Genomic DNA, 7,676 nt, shown 5'->3' with positions numbered 1-7,676 from the left:
GGGGCCGAGTCGAGCTGTGGGGGATCAGCACGTCCCTGCAATGCACACGGCTATTTAATTTAGGGGGTGGGAGCGTCATAAACTTAGGGGGGTTTGGGCTGCTCAGAGTTCTTGGTTCTCGAACCCTAAAGCCCTCAAGCCCCCCCCGTCCAGTAGTAGTGCCACCACCCTGTATGTGCCAGTGCCGCAGTCCAGGGACACTGAGATCCTCTAGGCTTAATTCTATCCCTTGCAGGCACTGAGCGCTTTCTCCAATTAAAGCTTCAGTCCTCAAGTTACTAGGCCTCAATGAGCATGTGGTAGCACTGTAAGCACTGTAAGGCTGATACTTCCTGGCAATTGGAGGTTACAGTCTCATCAGACTCGTTAGCTGGCTGTTGTTGCATCTTTAGTTTTCTGGTCTGTACAGCCAGGATATCTGTTCCCTCTGCCTGTTTTCGTACTTGTTCATCTGCGAACGCCAGGTCTGACCCAATCAGCACTGAAGGCGAGCTAGATGCACGAACTAGAAAGAATTGGGGTTCTTTAAAGGCTTTATACTCACATTCTAAAGTTATTAACTTATAGAAGCGGGGAATTGGGGAGTCAAACAAATACGTGTCTGTACAATGCTTGGATTTTTGTGCTGTTTCATTTCCTAAAGAGTCAAACAACTCTTGAGAAATGAACGAAACGTCGCTCCCAAAATCTTCACACCCTAGGGTTTGAAATTTTCCCCCACACAATGGAATAGGTTGCTTTTGCTTGTCATTCACCCATTTTCGCTGCTCCCTGGAAATTAGTGTCCATCTACAGTACTTCGCATCGTAGCAACTGGTAGAGAGTCTCTATTGTTTTCTGAGATGGCTTCACAACTCCCTCCTCCTCCTAGAGCTCTTACAAGTACCTGGGAAATTTTCCCAATAGAGGAGTGGGCTGACCTCCCCCCCCTTCCCTCAGGGAACTGCTGGGGCTAAGAGCAGTCTGTTCAAGGCTGGTCTTTTGCCGGTTTTTGGGCTCCGCGTCTTCATGAGATTCGCTAGGGCCCTCCCCTGGGGCATACCCTGCAACAGGTTTTACCTGGGGCCCCAATGGTTTACTTACAGTCTTAAGGGTTGGAGTTAGCACAGCATTTCCATTGGTATTTTGCCCACAGAATTTTCTTACATGACCTGCCTGACCACATTCGTAGCAGTAGAGATCATTAGTTGTGGGGCTGCAGCATTTCCTGGGAATTTGCGGAAGTCAGCTGGCTTTGGTTGCCTGGCAACGGCTGTTTCTTTGTTGGCTGACCAGGATCTCTGCCGTTCCCCTCCTCCTCCTTTCTTTGCTGGTTGTTGCTGAAAGCTTTTAGGCTGCCCATTTGGCTGGCTTCTGTTGCTGGCTCGTTGATGCTGCCTTCGGGATGCAATTTCATCTGCTATCCTTGCAGCTTGCAGAGCGGTTGCAGGCTGCCTTTCCGCTACCCAGTCTGCCAATGCTGGCGGTAAATAGGAGAAAAAGTGTTCTTTCGCCATCAACTCTCTCCACTGCTGCACAGTTTCTGCTCCTGCGGTCTCGGCCCAGGTGGTCAAAGCTCTCGCTAAACGCAGCTGGAAATTAGTATACGTTTCATCCGGCTTTATTTCTGCAGGGTGGAATTTCTGCCTTGCCATTTGCTCATTTATGGCCAGATTCTCCTTGACTAAGAACTTAAACAGTTTGTAATTGTGCCTTTGTTCTTTAGGTAGTCCTGCAAGTATGTGCGCTAGTTCTGTACCCACACATTGTGAACGGAGTATGCGCAACCATAATTTCTTAGGAACTTGCTCATCCTCACATGCTTGTTCAAACATAGCAAGATAGGACATCCCCATCACGGATGTACCTTTGAAACATATGTCGGTCCCATTGCTCTGTGAGACGCTTCCTTTGTCCTCTCCGATCCTCCATCTGCATTTCTATAAGGCGCTGTTGCATGGCAAAGATCGCAGCCCAGTCTCCTGCTGAGGGCACTGCAGCTCCTGGGGAAGCTCCAGCAGCATTCCCATCCCCCGCCACTTGCGTTGGCGGTGGGGCTGTCGGTGCAGGAGTGGGTGGAGGAGGTGTGGAAACTGGCAACACAGGGCTCACAGCAGCAGGCTCAGAGGACGGTTGTAAAGGAGGCTGTGCTCTTACCGTGGAGTGCGATGCTGGCTTTTGCAAGGCAGGCCACTCATCCTTTTGTCCTTTTACAACAGTTCCTTGCCACGAGCCTCCGCTTGGCAGCATCCAAGGGTCCTTATCACTTTCTGCATCACTTTCATCCGTCCACTCCAACTCTGGATGAAATTTGAGAGCAGACCTGCTGGCAGCCGCACCTGGCATGTTGTGCCTCTGCGGATTGCTCTGGTTCTCTGCGCTCCATGACGCACGTGCTTTGAACCTCTGTCTCTCTTCCTCCCTGCTGAGTTCAGTGCACCCCTGAGTGCCCTGTCGGGGGCCTCTCATCCTCCATGGTCATAGATGGCACAGATCTGTAAGCCTCTTCCACTAGGCTTGGGTTTGGGAATCCCATACGTCGACTGGCATTGATCCCACAGCCCCCTCCACCTCTTCAAAATCAAGCAACTGCTCTCTGAACATCATGTTGCTATCTTCTACCCTATGCTAGTTCTGCTTAACGTTGCTGAGGCAGAACAGCCCTTACTGCCAAAATAACAAACCACTGAAATCTTTGTAGAGGTTTGCCTCTGCCTTAAGTGTAACCACTTTTGGGAACAAAGTTCAGTTGAAATCCCACCGCTAGGCCACCATGTTGTAAACTTAGGAGGGTTTGAGGTGCTCAGAATTCTTGGTTCTCAAACCCTAAGGCCCTCAAGGCCCCCGTTCAGTAGTACTGCCACTACCCTGTATGTGCCAGTGCCTCATAAGAACATAAGAACAGCCCCACTGGATCAGGCCATAGGCCCATCTAGTCCAGCTTCCTGTATCTCACAGCGGCCCACCAAATGCCCCAGGGAGCACACCAGATAACAAGAGACCTCATCCTGGTGCCCTCCCCTACATCTGGCATTCTGACTTAACCCATTCCTAAAATCAGGAGGTTGCGCATACACATCATGGCTTGTACCCCATAATGGATTTTTCCTCCAGAAACTCGTCCAATCCCCTTTTAAAGGCGTCTAGGCTAGACGCCAGCACCACATCCTGTGGCAAGGAGTTCCACAGACCAACCACGCGCTGAGTAAAGAAATATTTTCTTTTGTCTGTCCTAACCCGCCCAACACTCAATTTTAGTGGATGTCCCCTGGTTCTGGTATTATGTGAGAGTGTAAAGAGCATCTCCCTATCCACTCTGTCCATCCCCTGCATAATTTTGTATGTCTCAATCATGTCCCCCCTCAAGCGTCTCTTTTCTAGGCTGAAGAGGCCCAAACGCCGTAGCTTTTCCTCGTAAGGAAGGTGCCCCAGCCCCGTAATCATCTTAGTCACTCTCTTTTGCACCTTTTCCATTTCCACTATGTCTTTTTCGAGATGCGGCGACCAGAACTGGACACAATACTCCAGGTGTGGCCTTACCATCGATTTGTACAACGGCATTATAATACTAGCCGTTTTGTTCTCAATACCCTTCCTAATGATCCCAAGCATAGAATTGGCCTTCTTCACTGCCGCCACACATTGGGTCAACACTTTCATCGACCTGTCCACCACCACCCCAAGATCTCTCTCCTGATCTGTCACAGACAGCTCAGAACCCATCAGCCTATATCTAAAGTTTTGATTTTTTGCCCCAATGTGCATGACTTTACACTTACCGACATTGAAGCGCATCTGCCATTTTGCTGCCCATTCTGCCAGTCTGGAGAGATCCTTCTGGAGCTCCTCACAATCACTTCTGGTCTTTACCACTCGGAAAAGTTTGGTGTTGTCTGCAAACTTAGCCACTTCACTGCTCAACCCTGTCTCCAGGTCATTTATGAAGAGGTTGAAAAGCACCGGTCCCAGGACAGATCCTTGGGGCACACCGCTTTTCACCTCTCTCCATTGTGAAAATTGCCCATTGACACCCACTCTCTGCTTCCTGGCCTCCAACCAGTTCTCAATCCACGAGAGGACCTGTCCTCTAATTCCCTGACTGTGGAGTTTTTTCAGTAGCCTTTGGTGAGGGACCGTGTCAAATGCCTTCTGAAAGTCCAGATATATAATGTCCACGGGTTCTCCCGCATCCACATGCCTGTTGACCTTTTCAAAGAATTCTATAAGGTTCGTGAGGCAAGACTTACCCTTACAGAAGCCATGCTGACTCTCCCTCAGCAAGGCCTGTTCGTCTATGTGTTTTGAGATCCTATCTTTGATGAGGCATTCCACCATCTTACCCGGTATGGATGTTAGGCTGACCGGCCTATAGTTTCCCGGGTCCCCCCTCTTTCCCTTTCTAAAAATAGGCGTGACATTTGCTATCCTCCAATCTTCTGGCACCGTGGCAGTTTTGAGGGACAAGTTGCATACCTTAGTCAAGAGATCTGCAACTTCATTCTTCAATTCCTTAATAACCCTTGGGTGGATGCCAACAGGGCCCGGTGACTTATTGATCTTTAATTTATCAATGAGGTCTGAAACATCTTCTCTTTTAACCTCTATCTGACTTAACTCCTCAGTTAGGAGGGGCCGTTCGGGCAGCGGTATCTGCCCGAGGTCTTCTGCCGTGAAGACAGATGCAAAGAACTCATTTAATTTCTCTGCCATCTCTAAGTCTCCTTTTATCTCCCCTTTCCCTCCTTCACCATCCAGAGGGCCAACCGCTTCTCTGGCGGGTTTCCTGCTTCTAACATATTTGAAGAAGCTTTTATTATTCCCCTTAATGTTGCTGGCCATGCGTTCCTCATAGTCTTGCTTGGCCTCCCATATCACCTTCTTACATTTCTTTTGCCACAGTTTATGTTCCTTTTTAGTCTCCTCATTAGGGCAAGACTTCCATTTACGGAAGGAAGCTTCCTTGCCCTTCACAACCTCTCTAACTTGGCTGGTTAGCCATGCGGGCACCCTCCTGGATTTAGTGGAACCCTTCTTTCTTTGCGGTATACACCTCTGCTGGGCCTCTATTACTGTTGTTTTAAGCAGCCTCCATGCACTCTGGAGAGATTGGACTCTTTTTACCCTCTCTTTCAACCTCCTTCTAGCCAGCCTCCTCATTTGAGGGAAGTCCGCACGTCGGAAGTCAAGGGTTTTTGTTAGAGATTTGCCTGGTATTCTTCCCCCAGCGTGCATGTCAAAACGGATCGCAGCATGATCACTGTTCCCCAATGGCTCAGTAACGTTTACATCTCTAACCAGGTCCTGCGTACCGCACAAAATTAAATCCAGAGTCACCTGTCCTCTGGTGGGCTCCGTGACTAGCTGATCTAAGCCACAGTCATTTAGCACGTCAAGAAATCCGGTTTCCTTATCGTGACCAGAACACAAATTGACCCAGTCAATATGAGGATAATTGAAGTCCCCCATGATTACAACCCTGTCCCTCCTTGTCACCTCCCTGATCTGTTTCCTCATTTCAAGGTCCCCATCCAATTTCTGGTCTGGAGGACGGTAGCACGCCCCCAGTATTACATCGCTGCACAAGCCTGGTAATTTAACCCATAGAGATTCTACGGTGGAGTCGGACCCACCTTCAATCTCTACTTTGCTGGATTCTATCCCTTCCTTAACATAAAGGGCCACCCCACCTCCAACACGCCCCTGCCTGTCCCTCCTGTAGAGTTTATAGCCCGGGATTGCGGTATCCCACTGATTCTCCGCATTCCACCAGGTTTCCGTTATGCCCACTATATCAATATTTTCCCTTGTCACCAGACATTCCAGTTCTCCCACCTTTGCTCGTAGACTTCGGGCATTCGCATAAAAGCATTTATACACGGAATGCCCCAGGATGGGCTGCTTATTCGCTCCTTTGTCCCCGCATCCTGTCATTGTGCCAAACCGTCTATCACATCCCATCACCCTACCTTTCCCAATTTCTTCTCCTACCCTGCCTTTGTCTTGTTGTTCTCTAACCTCCCCATCCTCATCCCATAGGGATGAGGGGTCCCGAACCGGATGCCCCTCGGCTCCTGTCGGCCTTCCCCCAGGGATCAGTTTAAAAGCTGCTCTGCCACCTCAGTCCAGACACCATAGCCTTTCCTCCTAAGGAAGGTTCCCCAGCCCAGTAATCATCTTAGTCACTCTCTTGTGCACCTTTTCTAATTCCACCATGTCCTTTTTGAGATGTAGTGACCAGAACTGGACGCAGTACTCCAGGTGTGGCCTTACCATCAATTGTACAACAGCATTATAATATTAGCCGTTTTATTCTCTTCACCTTTATCTTTATTTAAAACAAAACACACGCACAAAACATCTCAAAAATACCTCCTAACATTACAGCAATGGTGAAGTCACAAATTCTAGTTACTTATACTACATATCTAAATTTCCAGTTTTTTCTGACAACCACTCTCATCTCCCCTAAATCATCCTCATCTGTGTTAAATCTATGTACGATATCTCTATCAATTAACTTATCTTAATAAGCCTCTTCCGCTAGGCTTGGGTTTGGGAATCCCATACGTTGACTGGCATTGATCCCACAGCCCCCTCCACCTCTTCAAAATCAAGCAACTGATCTCTGAACATCATGTTGCTGTCTTCTACTCTATGCTAGTTCTGCTTAACATTGCTGAGGCATAGAAGGCCAATTCTATGCTTGGGATCATTAGGAAGGGTATTGAGAACAAAACGGCTAGTATTATAATGCCATTGTATAAATCTATGGTAGGGCCACACCTGGAGTATTGTGTCCAGTTCTGGTCGCCGCATCTCAAAAAAGACATAGTGGAAATGGAAAAGGTGCAAAAGAGAGTGACTAAGATGATTACGGGGCTGGGGCACCTTCCTTACGAGGAAAGGCTGCGGTGTTTGGGCCTCTTCAGCCTAGAAAAGAGACGCCTGAGGGGGGACATGATTGAGACATACAAAATTATGCAGGGGATGGACAGAGTGGATAGGGAGATGCTCTTTACACTCACACATAATACCAGAACCAGGGGACATCCACTAAAATTGAGTGTTGGGCGGGTTAGGACAGACAAAAGAAAATATTTCTTTACTCAGCATGTGGTCGGTCTGTGGAACTCCTTGCCACAGGATGTGGTGCTGTCGTCTACCCTAGACGCCTTTAAAAGGGGATTGGACAAGTTTCTGGAGGAAAAATCCATTATGGGGTACAAGCCATGATGTGTATGCGCAACCTCCTGATTTTAGAAATGGGTTATGTCAGAATGCCAGATGCAAGGGAGGGCACCAGGATGAGGTCTCTTGTTATCTGGTGTGCTCCCTGGGGCATTTGGTGGGCTGCTGTGAGATACAGGAAGCTGGACTAGATGGGCCTATGGCCTGATCCAGTGGGGCTGTTCTTATGTTCTTATCTTCTTTACTTTCCCCTCTCATCTCATGCAGCAGGTTAATAAACACATTTCATTTACTACCTATGGTTGGCAACCTTCAGTCTCGAAAGACTATGGTATAAGCCTACAGCATCCGGTATTCCCAGGCGGTCTCCCGTCCAAGTGCTAACCAGGCCTGACCCTGCTTAGCTTCCAAGATCAGATGAGATCAGGTATGTGCAGGGCAACAGTTGTTTTTCTCCATTTCATATTAAATTCCCTTTCCATGTTTATCATATGTTAGCATGAAATTTT

The sequence above is a fragment of the Tiliqua scincoides genome, chromosome 4 (genome assembly GCF_035046505.1).
Source record: "Tiliqua scincoides isolate rTilSci1 chromosome 4, rTilSci1.hap2, whole genome shotgun sequence".
In the NCBI taxonomy this organism is placed as follows: domain Eukaryota; kingdom Metazoa; phylum Chordata; class Lepidosauria; order Squamata; family Scincidae; genus Tiliqua; species Tiliqua scincoides.
This window is presented reverse-complemented; position numbering follows the sequence as displayed.